The sequence below is a fragment of the Ovis canadensis genome, chromosome 3, assembly GCF_042477335.2.
Source record: "Ovis canadensis isolate MfBH-ARS-UI-01 breed Bighorn chromosome 3, ARS-UI_OviCan_v2, whole genome shotgun sequence".
Lineage (NCBI taxonomy): Eukaryota > Metazoa > Chordata > Mammalia > Artiodactyla > Bovidae > Ovis > Ovis canadensis.
The window spans coordinates 138,117,584-138,130,541 of record NC_091247.1 but is presented as its reverse complement, the minus strand read 5'-3'; the positions used below and the strand labels follow the sequence as shown (position 1 = coordinate 138,130,541).

The 12,958-nt window shown below is 50.9% G+C and overlaps 1 long non-coding RNA gene across 1 annotated transcript in view; it reads left to right on the top strand.

The window, feature by feature from the left end:
* The window catches only part of LOC138435720 (uncharacterized), a 32,216-nt gene extending 19,791 nt beyond the window's left edge, over positions 1-12,425 (top strand). The window contains exons 3-5 of the long non-coding RNA XR_011255204.1: positions 7,600-7,706; positions 9,831-9,886; positions 11,651-12,425. This is a non-coding gene — a long non-coding RNA (uncharacterized lncRNA). The remainder of the gene's footprint in view (positions 1-7,599; positions 7,707-9,830; positions 9,887-11,650) is intronic.
* Positions 12,426-12,958: the final 533 nt, after the last annotated feature.

Here is a 12,958-nt window from a genome sequence, read left to right as displayed (position 1 = left end):
GGAGGCGGGGGCGGGCCCTCCCCGGGCGCTGTGAACTTTAGCTGGGCCGCCGCCTGTCAGCCCCAGAAAGCGTTAAAGGTGCAGCAGCCCGCGCCAGCCTCCGCAGCCGCCTTTGTACGCGTGATTTATGACTTCAATCTTGGTTCACCGAGAGTTCACACGGCTTTCGCTGCTGTTGAAGGTTAAAAGATGGTCTTCGCTTGACAAGTGGGACTATTGAAAATTCCTTCTTCTTCGTTTTTTTTTTTTTAAAGAAGCGAAGAGAGAAAAAAAAAAATTTGGGAGGGGGAGGGGACAGGGTTGCAGGTGGGGAAAATGGTAAATCAGGAAAGTTTGCCCCTCTAGGATTTTTTTCCGGAACTAGGATTTGGGGTATAAGCAGAGGAGGTGCATGGAAAGTAGGAGGAGCTAAGGAACAGATTTTTTTTTTGGCCTCTTTGGAGGCCAAAGGAGTGGCATTAAAACGCACACAGCACACACACAAACTGGTGCTTCCACAGTTAATTATCTGGATAACTTGGATCACACCTAACTAATCCTCCTCTTGAGACCAAAACTGGGATCAGGGAAGGAGAGAGCTTGAGGTGGGTGTGTGATGCCCACCCAGTGTGTTTGGCTGACCGTCCACCTTGCCTGTAGCAGTTTTTCAAGGGCACCCTTGTACCACAGATTTGGAAAAGGGTGCTTTTAAGTTCCAGTTGTCCCAACTCCCTTCAACCTGTAGATTTAGCCTGACGTGCACATTTGAGGTACATGGTGAAGCTGATGGGAACACTCTAGAACTGGGATTGGAAACGCTAATACCAGATCTCCTAATGCACCTCCACCATCTTCTCATTCCTTCTTCCAGTACTGTGAAGGTGATTCCACATCAGAGATGGTGGTCAAGGATCACCCAAGGACCAAAAGATAAGGCCCCTTCGTGGTGTAAGGCAGTGAATGCATAAAAGAACCAATCTCTCCTTTTCAGATTCCCTGAGAGAGAGAGAGGATTCCCTGGAGCTGAGAGTTTCCGAGCAGCTCTTTGAGGTTCCTTTAAGTTTTTTTTTTAATCCCCCAAAGTGGGAATTTGGGGGTGTAGGTGTTGGGAAGAGGAGCAGCAGAGAGCTGGGTCTGGTGCTGGGTATGCCTCCCTATCCCTGTTTGGACCCCACCACTATGGCTGGGCTTCCCGGTGACTCAGATGGTAAACAAGCCTCCTGCAATGCAGATAAACCTGGGTTGATCCCTGGGTAGAGAAGATACTCTGGAGAAGGGAATGGCAACCCACTCCAGTATTCTTGCCTGGAGAATTCCATGGACAGAGGAGCCTGGTGGGCTACAGTCCATGAAGTCACACAGAGCGGGACTCAATTGAGCGACTAACACTTTCACCATAATTGATGCCATGTAGAAGTGACTTAGACTTCCCCAGAGCAGCAGCAGCAGATATCTTCTTAGGAGGTCAGGATCAGGCTCTCTAATTTAGAAGCAGGAACTAAGGGCATCCACACTAGAAGGGGTGCTTCCTGTTTCCCTTCCTGCATAGAGTTGGAGAGGTCTTCTGCCACCCTCTGAGGGCTCCTAGGCAATCTGCAGGAGAATGGAAAGAAGAAGGAGGAGAGCCAGAGGCTAGCCACATCAGCCCCTCCCACACCCCATATATAAACAGTAGAACAGGCAGCAGGGAACAGAGGGACTCCAGAAGTCCAGAATCCCAGTTCTCAGGTCTCTCTGGCATGGATGGCCCTCTGGCTTTGGAAGAGCTGGAGGCAGTGTGGTACTATGTTTAGTGGCTTGGGGGGGAGGTGGGGATAGTTGTTGGGAGGAACCGGCCAAGGAAGCTAATGAATGCCTTCCATGTTTGGCTAGGGAAGCAAAGGAATGAACTTAAGGGCCTCTAGGGAAGTGATGGCTGTACTGAAGTCCCCCTCCCATCCCCTCCAACTGTATTCCTCCCTGGGAAATCATTTCAATGGGCTTGTGCTTATCTGCAAGTGGGGAATAATTATAAATTATTAATTCATAATTAAGACTGTTGGTGCTGACCATTGCCCTCCAGTGGGCTCCTTGATTTCCTTCTCCCCTGTGAAGCACAGGGCAGCCTCTGTTAGCCCCTGCCCTCAGAACAAGCAAACTAAGGCCAGCCCCTTGAACTCAGCCTCCATGTGGAATGATCACCTCATGGTGCACGGCATAGAGTATTTGCACTCAATAAACCACCTCCCAGGAACTTCAGATTTCAAAGTGCTTTGTAGGCTTGGCTCTTAGAAAGACAGAGTGGGGACTAGACGCAAGACTCCAACAGGAAAAGCATCTTGGCCAACCTTGTGTGGAGACAGGAACTAAGATTTGGCGACAGGACTCCCAGGTGCAATGTTCAAGTGATTTGGGATCAGGGATGAGTGGTCTGCCTCCCCTGCCCTGAGAGGATGATGGCTTCTGTCAGCCCTCTGGGGACCCCTGAAGGCACGCTGGGCTCCTTTTCCTGACCTCCCTTTCCCCCACCTCACTCCCCTGTAGGAGGCACCACACCCTGGGACGGTTGGGGCTGGGGAAGTAGGATCCATCAGTTGCTTCACATCTGTAATGGCCTAGAGAGAAAACTGTCCAGAGAGATAATTTCCCTTTAAATCCCTGCCTGCAGCTCACCTCCCTCTACACTGAGACAGTTCTCTTCATCCCCTCTTCCTGCCTCTCCTGTCCTCCGGAAGTGCGGAAATGCGATGGGGAGGGCAAGGCAGCTCCCCCAGCTGCACCTAGAGAGAGACAGAAGTAAGGAAACGAGGAGAGGGGTTCAGACTTCCCACTTCCCATAACTTGTCCCTCTGTTCCTCAAACCCAGCTTAATATCTGGTAGCAGGGCCCTCCCACCTCCCTCCCCCGACTCTTTCTCAGGGAAAAGAAGCCCTCTCTTCCTCCCCAAGACAAGGGCTGCTGTGAGAACACCACCATTGGGGACCCGGCCCCCATGCATCTCTCCATGCTGCCTGGTCCCAGGTAAGCCAGTGGCCCAGCCAGCGCATCACCGCTTCCTGCCCCAGTGGAGCTGGTCCACGGAGGCATCTCAGCCACCACCCCAAAGTTCACCTGCTCTTCCTTCAGGCCACCCCAGCGTCCCTGGGTCTCTCACAAGCCAGGAGGCAGGTAGGAATCCCATCCAGAGAGTCCCCTGGAGCTGGCAAGTATATTTTAATTTACTGTTTGATGGCAAATAAAGAGACCTTGGGAAAAAAGGGAAGGAGCAACTGTGCCCGGCATCCTCCCCAGCGGCCCCTCCTCTGGACATTGGCTTTCTCCACGAAACAGTGCACTGTTGTTCTTGGACAACCATTCCCCACCATCTCTGTTCGAAGGGTTTGAGTTTCACCCTCCGTTCACCCCCATTAATCACCCCAGCAGCTAAACATCACCCAGCCCCCTCTGGCCCTTTCTCTTCTTCTTGCCCTTAGTATTCATGGCGGGCATTCCTCACTGCTTCGGGCCTCACAAAGACCCCTCCTCTGACACAAGTTCCCTCCCCGTCCCAGCCACCCGGTCCTGATGGTGGGCTCTGCTCTGCGGTCCTGGTCCTGCTGTTCTCCGACTGCCAGCTCCTTCCCACACCCTCCTTCAGGTACCTCAGCCCTTCCCCACAGACCCTGTCCAGCCTCTTCCACCCACCACCACTCTTTCCTTCATGCCCCATCCACGTGTAGCCCCTCTCTACCCTTTTCCCCAATACATTCCCTAGGACCTTCCCTAGATACCAGCTAGGAAGCACTTCCCTTCCAGCTTTGAGAAACTGAGTAGCTAAAAGCGTGGGTTTTGGATTCAAGTCCCAGCTGTCACTGGCTGGTTGTATGACCTTAGGCAGACTCCCTAACCTGTCTTAGACATCCACAAAATGGACATACCCACTGACCTTATGGAACAGTTGTGTGGATCAGATTAAATTTTATTTGCATGGATCCAAGCATTCAGCAGGAACTTGATAAATGGTGGTTATTAATATCAAGCTTCTTGTAAGGAGGGAAAAAGATGCTCTTCAGATTCCAATAAAAGTGAAGGAATTGCCTCCTCCAGCATCTAAAAGGGAGGGATAACAATGATGGTGTCGTGCAGATAAGCAGCACCCTACACCAGCAGCCACTCTCTTCTGTTAGCTCTCTAGGGCCACATCTTTTGCCACACATTGGAACTGCCTCGGGAGCTTTAAGAAATACTGATGCCTGGGTCCCACTTCCTGAGATTCTAATTTGGTTGATTTGGAGTAGTGCCCAGGCTTCTGGATTGTTAAGAACCCCTCAGGTGATGCTAATTTGCAGCCAGGGATTAGGTACGGGCCCTGGGACATGAGAGGTGCTAGAAAGCTGCCATGTTGCCCTTTTCCGGTGTGTAACGGGAAGTACAGCAGGAAGGGTACTCAGCCTAGAACTTCTTCTCAACTTGGGGGCCCCTCAGCAGCCACATCGCTTCAGGTGGGATTGGCAAGGGGCTGTCACTTAGGATTGACTTGAGATCGCAGAATTTCAGACTTTGATCCTTTTCATTTCTTACAACTATTGGGATTTAGAAAGGGGCCACGCCAAGAGAAAACAGGGGCATGGACAAATGGACCCCTCCAAGGTTCCTCCCTCATCAGAAAAGTATATGATCCCCAGACCACCAGTGACAGAGGTAGAGGCAGCTAGTGGGGAAAATCTGTAGTTACATAGTAAATGGAGTTTCTACCTGGTTGCTACAATAATAGGCCAAGCAATTAGGATACAAGTTTCCAGGATCTTTTCCTATATTTCCAAAAAGACAAATCACCCCCAGGAACAGAATCTGCATATTGTAATTAACTGATAAATATTTCATGCCTGGCTCAAACTTTCTCCTCTTCTATTTAATGGCCACAAACTTAAGCACAGAGGAAACTGGGGAAGAGAGAAGGAGAGGGAAGGGGAGGGAGGCCCCACAGTGGCTTTGAGGGAGGGAGAAACTGTCTCAGCTGCTTCTTTACTTTCCTCCTGTTCTTTTAAAGAAACATTGTTCATCTGAGAAAATCAGGTAGGTCCCAGGTGGCAGAAGATGTAACTTGGGCTTCTTGGCCTTAGCCCTGACCTCCCCCAGAAGAGGCCAGTCTCTGGTGACCCTGGGGCGCTGGGAGCTGCCTGCTTTGGAGTGCAAGGGCCCAGTGTTTGAATATAAGCTCAGTTCTGCCATTTATTAACCAATTGGTTTTTAAGAAATTTACTCAATTTATCTGAAACTCAGTTTCTTCATCTGTAAAACAGGCATAGCGATCTTTTCCTTGTAGGGTTGCCTGTGCCCAGGAGTATTACACCTGATAACTATTGTTATCAATAGTGACAATGTATAATGATTAGTCACCCCATTGCATCACATTGCATTGTCTCTCTTCCCTTGCCCAACCCCACCCCAAAGTTTATGGCACTTAATCGAATGCTTCCTGTGAATGCGGTGAATACCTTACCTCATTTAATCAACACAACATCTCTGTGAAGGGAGTATAGTATTACCTCCATTTATTATCTATATTATGCAAATAAGGGAACTGGTACCTGTAGCAGTTGAGTATCTAGCCCAGGGTCACCCCAGGATGGGCTTAAGAGCACAGGCTTTGTGGTCTTTGATAGTTTCAAAGTTGGGCTCTGCTGTTTCATAATGGCTATAGGATGCTGCGGAGTAAGCTACTTAACCACTCTCAGTTTCTTCATCTGTAAGCTGGGACTATTCATGGTACCTATGCTCAGTCCCTCAATTGTGTCCAACTCTTTGCAACCCTATGGACTGTGGTCTGCCAGGATCCTCTGTCCATGGGATTTTCCAGGCAGGAATGCTGGAGTGGGTTGCTATTTCCTTCTCCAGGGATTCATGGTACCTACCTGGAAGATAACTGTGGTACTTAAGTGTGAAATTTACGGGCAGTGCCTGACTCAGTACTGGCACTCCCAGGTGCCCAACAAGTATTAGTCATCCTCATTTTGATCCCCATTATACCAGAAGTGGCCTTCGGCAGCTCAGCCCTGGTGTCTCCTGCTGTTTAGTGGTGTTTGGAGGTTAAGTGTGTGAGGTTCTCCACAAGCCACAGAGCTGCTCTCTCATTAACTCCCCCTCTCTCCCCACACACACTTCAGTACTCAGGACTTGGGAAAAAGGACACTAAACAGATTATGACTCCATTTCGGGAATTAAATCAAAACTCAAGACTAACTCAATTTGGCTTCCTACGAGAGGGAAAGGTTAAAAGGGAGTGAGGAGGCGTCTGGGTGTGCTCTCAGAATGGTAATCGGTTCTGGGTCCTTGGCCCCAGCTCTCAAAAGGGCCCTTGCCTGAGGGGGATACCCTGGGGTGGGGGAGCAGAGGAGCCTTAAGAGCTCAAGGTCACCTGGAGTGGCAAGGGGTTGGAAGATGGCCCAGGAACATTTCCCCAAATGGGATCTTCTCCTCATGGCCTTCAGTCAGCCCAGCCTTTGACTGAAGGGGATCCCAAGACTGGAGAGGATTGGGGCTTGAATGGGTAGGTGGGCCTTGAGGTGGTCACGTCAGAAGGAATATCTCTGCTGACCTGCTTCTTAAGACATGGAAGCAACACTGATACTATTGTGTTTTACGTTCAAATACACTTGTTAGACAGCCCTAAGCACTGTGACCTGTGTTCTTGTATGAACATACAGTCTACATGTGAATATCCGCCCAACTCTCATTCAGCTTCCTGCATTAGCCCAGATGATTCTGAGCAACATGAAATAAAAAGTAAAAATCGATTTCTACTTCTGGAAAAGTGATAATTTTCCACAGCATTTCCTCCTTTGCTGCTAACACTTTCCTTCCAGTCTTATAAGGACCATATTTCCCCTTATACAGAAGGGGAAACTGAGGCTCAAGGAGATGGGTAGCTTGAATCACAGAAGCAGTAGATCCAAGGATGAACCCCGAACAGAAACCAGTGCCTTGAGGAGGAGACAGGGCAGGGAAAGCCCCGCTTCGGGTTTCACCGGGAGGTGCCAGGCATCCCCAAAGTCCAGTGGGATGGGGACAGCGCCTGGGAGGCCGTCGCTGGGGAGGGAGGGACTCAAGGGCTCACCGAACAGCGGGGCCGCGGGCGAGAGCGTCGCCAGCGCGTCCTCATTCCGCGATTACTGTCAGGGGACCATCCATCAGCGCCGCCCGGGACGCTCGGCCAGACTGCCCGCCGCCCGCCCGGGTCTCTCCAGATCGCATTAGCGTGGGGTGAGGGCGCGCAGCGGCACCGGCTGCTGGGAGAGGGGCGGGCTGGCCACGCGCGGGGGCTGGGGACCCGGGCTCCCGCAGTGGGGCCGCTGCAGGGGCAAGGCGGAGGCTGCTGTAGGGGGTCTTCCAGTCTCCCGGCTCTGGCGTCTTAAGGTCGAGGAAGGGGGCAGTAGGACAGGGGAGCGGTGGGGGAGGGGAACCCAGAACACACAGGGCTCCAGGGACGGAGCAAGGCAGCTCGGGTGACCTCTCTCACTCTTTACGGGTAAAGAGGAAAATGGGAAAGGGTTGGTTGGGGAGGGGAGAGACTGAGATAGGGAAGGCAGTGGATTAAGTGGGACTTGTTTATTCTTTGCTCAGTGTCTGACTTAAGTGACCCCATGGACTGTCGCCCACCAGGCTCCTCTGTCCATGGGATTTTCCAGGCAAGAATACTGGAGTGGGTTGCCAATTCCTTCTCCAGGGATCTTCCCAACCCAGGGATGGAACTCAAGTCTCCTGCATTGGTAGGTGGATTCTTTACCACTGAGCTACCTGGGAAGCCCTGTTAAGTGGTAGACAGGGACTTAAAAGGGGAGAAAATCGAGGAAGTAGAGAGAATGGAAGAGGAACAGATACACAGGGGTGAAAAAAACCTTAGAAATAGTCTAGCGCCGCCCCCTCATTCTACAGAGGGAGAAAGTGAGGCCCAGAGTTTGGCCAGCTCTCCCATAGCCTTCCCTGCTCAGTTTGTCTTCTGGGGATGGGCAAACCTCACTGGTTGCCATAAGATCAAAACCAGCGGGCTTGAGGTTGAACATGAAGAAGTACTGCCTGGTCTCACAGTCTGGAACCACTGTTTTCGGCTGAGACTCTAAAGCAGCTGTCCTTCCCTGAGTGCGGAGTTGGCACCATCTGCCAGGGAAAGACTTGTCCACTGCAGTCAGATTCCCTGGTCTGCCTGTATAAGCCTTGGTGCTGACATGCTGGGGGGCTCCAGAGAGCCTGGTTCCTATCCACGGGGCTTGTGCTCTAGACACGGATGAACGCCCATCTCTCTGGCCTCCTCTCCCGTCCCTGCCAGCTCTGCAATGTCATGGAATCCCTGAATCCTTGGCAGCCCTCAGATCATCTCATCCTTCCTCCTGCCTCTGGACTGACTGTATCTGAGTGGTTCCTGCTAACCCACCCCAGCTTCTCTCCTTCAACCTGTTTCCTGACAATCATGAAGTCCCCCCATATGTCTCAACTTGATCCCTCCATCCCTGTGGTCCTTCATCATCACTTTGGTGGGATTTTGTCATGACCAGGACTGAAACAGAACATTCTTTCTACAAGTAAACACTCCTCCTTTCCAGGGGTACCCAACCATCAGTGGCCAAGCAGGGAGTGGGGACAACCTCCTTCTGAGAGCTCTGGAAACTTCTCTTTCCTCTCTCTGAAACCAGCTCCTATATGTGCTGAGGTAGGGATTGTCTTTTGAGAAGGTTTCATGTTTCTCCACAGCCCAGGTTATACTCAGAGGAAGGCAAATGTGAGGGAGTTTCCAATCCCAGCCTCTGCCTCTGAGTCTGGCTCCTGAAGAGGCCTGAGGCTCAGTAGAGGAGAGAAATGAACAGAGCTGGGACAGGGGCAGATTCTCAGTACCCCCTTTCTAGCCCCTACTCCCAGTGACAGGGCCCCTACAGGACAAGAGAGAGATTCTTGACGCTCCAGTCTAAAGGCCATAGATAAATTTCAGCATTACTCCTTCTTGTGGGCAAAGGGATGCCCTCAGGACTTGTTTAGTTGCTAAGTTGTGTCTAACTCTTCCAAGTGGAAAAGCCTGGGAAAGAGGTTGTTTTTGCAGCCGCTGATGCTTTATCCAGAGGAGGATGTCAGCCTCACCCCAGGAGCAGTGCTGGAAGCTGAGAGGTTGGGAGTATACAGTGAATTCTTCCAAGGGCATGCTAGTCAAGGGGGTTAAAACACTCAGGCCAGAAAACCATCCAAGGAAGGAAGCCATGGCAATAACTCTGTCTCTGCGCTAACTCCACATACATTGTCTCATGTGATCCTCAGTGCCGGGTGCAGCACCTGGCACAGAAAATATGCTTGTTGTACAAATGGATTCATGAAGAGCCCTGGGAGGAAGGTCATGATCCTCAATTATAGATGAAGAAACAGAGGCGCACAAAGGTTAAATGACTTGCTCAAGGTCACGTGTCTCATTGGGGCAGGGCCAGATTTCAGGGGAGAGCTACTTTTGTGGTCGAGGGTGCTGGAGAAGAGGAAGGCAGGAAGGGAAGGATAAGCGATCAGACTCCAGACCAGGGGTGTGTGTGTGTGTGAGGGGGTGGGGAAGAGAGGAGAGCTGCATAAAGAGATGACTCCCTGGACAAAGATGACATTTTAGACCATGCAGCTTTAGAATTATCTCACCGAAGGTTGACTGGTAGCATACACACAGCCCTGTGCATAACACGGAGAGGTCGAGGGGGAGACTGGGCCATTAAAGACCAAGAGAGGGAGTTGACACTGGCAGTCTGGACACATGACCCCTTACTGCCCCTCGGTGCTGTAGCAGTCTCACTTCCCTGGATCTATTCTTCTTGTTATTATTGTTGTCATTGCTTCTGTCTGATTTTAATTATCTTATTTTTTTCAAATAGGAAATACATATACATGGTTGAGAACTCAAAAGGCATCAAAAGTTATACAGTGACAAGTAAGTCTCCCTCCCACATACTCAGGACTGCCAGGCCACCCAGGTCCTCTCTCCATTCTAACCACAGCAACCACTGGCTTGTAGAACCCTCCAAAGATATTTTCTCCTTCTCCTGGCTTGTACCCTAAAGCCACCACAAAGCTGAGTTGAGCACAGAGGTTTGGGAGAGAGGGGTAAAGGGACACACCTGGACTGGTGGGTCTGGGGGGACCAAGTACCTTCAGTTCCCCCACCCCTCCCTGCTGAGATGACTGCATGCCTTGGGAGCTCGGAAGCCTTGCAGGTGAGAGGGAGGGGTTAGGGGTCCTAGCCGAGGCAGGAGCCCTTTCCAGGGCTCTAAGTCCCCACTCTGCCATCCCAGGACCCTCAGTGTTCACCTGGCTGAGGCATCACCCAGTTGGGTCCTGCTCAGGTTCTCCAGAGAACCAGTCTCCATGCCTTCCCTCTCCTGCTTGTTGCACTGTTGGGAAGTCTTCCTGGATGTCTGACTCCAATTCCTTTTACTTTTGGTGCAGCTCATGGTTTTGGCTTCTGCCCTCAGTGGAGATGCAACGTCCTCTTGGAGATGACGACTCAATTTCCTCCCTCCATGAACATACACAATAACATACACCCTCCCCCACCTTGAAGACCTCTCAATTCCCATCCACGCATCATTTCCAATCACTTCGTTCTTGCCTGGCACATCCCTTTGGTATTATTATCCCACAGTGCTTCTTGGTCACTGAGGTGATGATATTCCAACATAAAGTCAAGTCTTCCCCCAGATTCAGGGGGTAGATCCAGGCCAGTCTCTTTGCCAACAGAATCCCCCCAGTTTTAGTGATGGCCCAGCACAACTCTTGCACTTGTGGGCATCACCTTGACCCTCCGCTCCCGCTCTGGTCCTCATTCATGGCCTGCAGTGTGATGAGACATAAGTGGACCCCATCCTAGGATGGCTTCCCCTGCCTTCCCTCCAAATCTCATCTTTTGTGTTTACTCATTAAGCAGTTATTATTACTGAGCACTAGTCTAGGTTCTTGGGATACACTGGTGACCCAAACAGAGAAAGACACCCACCCATGTCAAGTTTACATTTTAGCAGGGTGAGACAGATAATAAACAATACATTATTAGATAAGTAAATTATATTATATATTAGGTAGAAGTTATTACTGAAAAAAATAAATCAGAGAAAGAGGGATCAAGATGAAGGGGAAGTCTGCAATTTTAAATATTTTAGTCAAGGAGGTCTCACTGAGAATACAGTATTTGAATAAAGACCTAGAGATGAGGATGTAAGTTAGTCCCGCAACTATGTTGGGGAACAGAACTCCAAGCAGAGGGAATAGCTGATGCAAAGGCCCTGGGGCAGGTGTGTGCCAGGCAAGTGTGTGGAGCCTGGAGGCCAAGGAACAAGGAGAAGAGGGGAAGGGATGATATTAGAGAGGCAATGAGGGGCCCGGTGACACAGGGCCTTGGAGGCTGTCTTAAGGAGTTTGATTTTTATTCTGAATGGAGAGGACAGGTCTGACTGAACTGACATTTTAAATAGGCCTTCTGTCTTTTGTGTTGAGATGGATTGCAGGGGTGGAGGGTGGGTCAAGATGCACGGAGACCTGTTGAAAGGTTCTGGCACTAATCCAGGTGAGAGGTGAGTGGCTCGGACCAGGGTGGCAGCAGTCAACGTGGTGAGAAGGGCCCAGACTCTGAGTCTGGTGACAGGTTTCCCCTCCTCGGCTTCCATCCTCTGCTCTCTTCATGTTCTCCCTTCTTTTCTAGGTTGTATGTTTTCTTTTGCCTTGAAGACTGAGAGCTCCCTGGGCGCGGAGCTCAGTGCCCGTCCCCCCGAATCTGCCCAGCATCTAGGTGTGAAGGTCAGCAGGCCTCAGGGCTGCCCAGGAAGAGGCTGGTGAACAGGGCAGTCCGGCAGCCCTCCTCGGTCGCAGGCTCCCTGGGCCGAGGGGAGGAGGCTGCTGACTCTAAAGAGGATGTGATGGACAGTTATTGAAGGCACTCAGCTGGGGGCTCCACTCCAGTCTTAATCTGAGCCGCCCTCGAGGAAATCATAACCAGCTCTTAAAAACATGTTAAGACCAAAGCTAGTGTGTGTATTCGAGCAGCGCTTCAGACAGCTGCTTAATACTGGGGCCCTCTGGGCCTTTGATTTCTCCACCCTTCGCCTGGCCCTCTCCCCCCATCTGGCTGGTGTTTATCGGCCAAGACATTGTTTAAATCACACTCATTTCCTATAAACATTTCACTTGAAATGCCATCCACTGCTCCAGAAATTCATCTATCACCAGCTCAGGACTGTACTTGAGGAGCCTCGGGGTGATGGCTCCCCACCTCTTCCTCCTGTCCCCCATCATCCCTCCTCCCCTGACCCATATTCTCAGGTTTCACGCCCTAAGAACAACTTCCCTTCAGTGTAACAACACACTTAGTGCCAGGATTATTTATAACAGTTGAGATGGCAACAGGCTACAGGGAACAACCCAGCCCACGGACACTGTCTCTTACAAAGCTCAATAAATGGACTTGGATCGCTATTTACCACCTGGTGTCTCGGTCTCCTCTGTGTTCCCCGCTGGCTTCAGGGGGATATGGGGGGATGGGGGAACAGGGGCCTGGGCCAGGTCAAGGCTGTCCTCAGAGTTTAAGGTTCTTATAAGCCAGGCCCCAAAGAAAGTGAACCCTTGTTCTCTCTCTGTCCCCTGCCTCTCATTTCGGGCCTCAGGTGAGTTCTCTCGGAACTGAGCCGCTTTAAGGGTGTGTTCTCCAGCAGGGAGCCCACTGCCTGCCCAGGAGTTAGACTTATTTTTATTGTTCAGTCGCTAAGTCGTGTCCAACTCATTGCAACCTCATGGACTGCAGCACTCCAGGTTCCCCTGTCAAACTGGGGAAGGCATCTAATCTCGATGGAATGGGGTGTGGGAGATTCTGGGGTCTCCTTCCAAGGAAATTGAATTGGCTCAACTCGAGCTAGAGTGGAGGCAGGGGTATGGATGAATTCACTTCCTAAAGACAGAAAGCTTCCTGACTGACTTTCTCCTCGTCAGTCATAACAATTAACTAGTTGTCCTAATC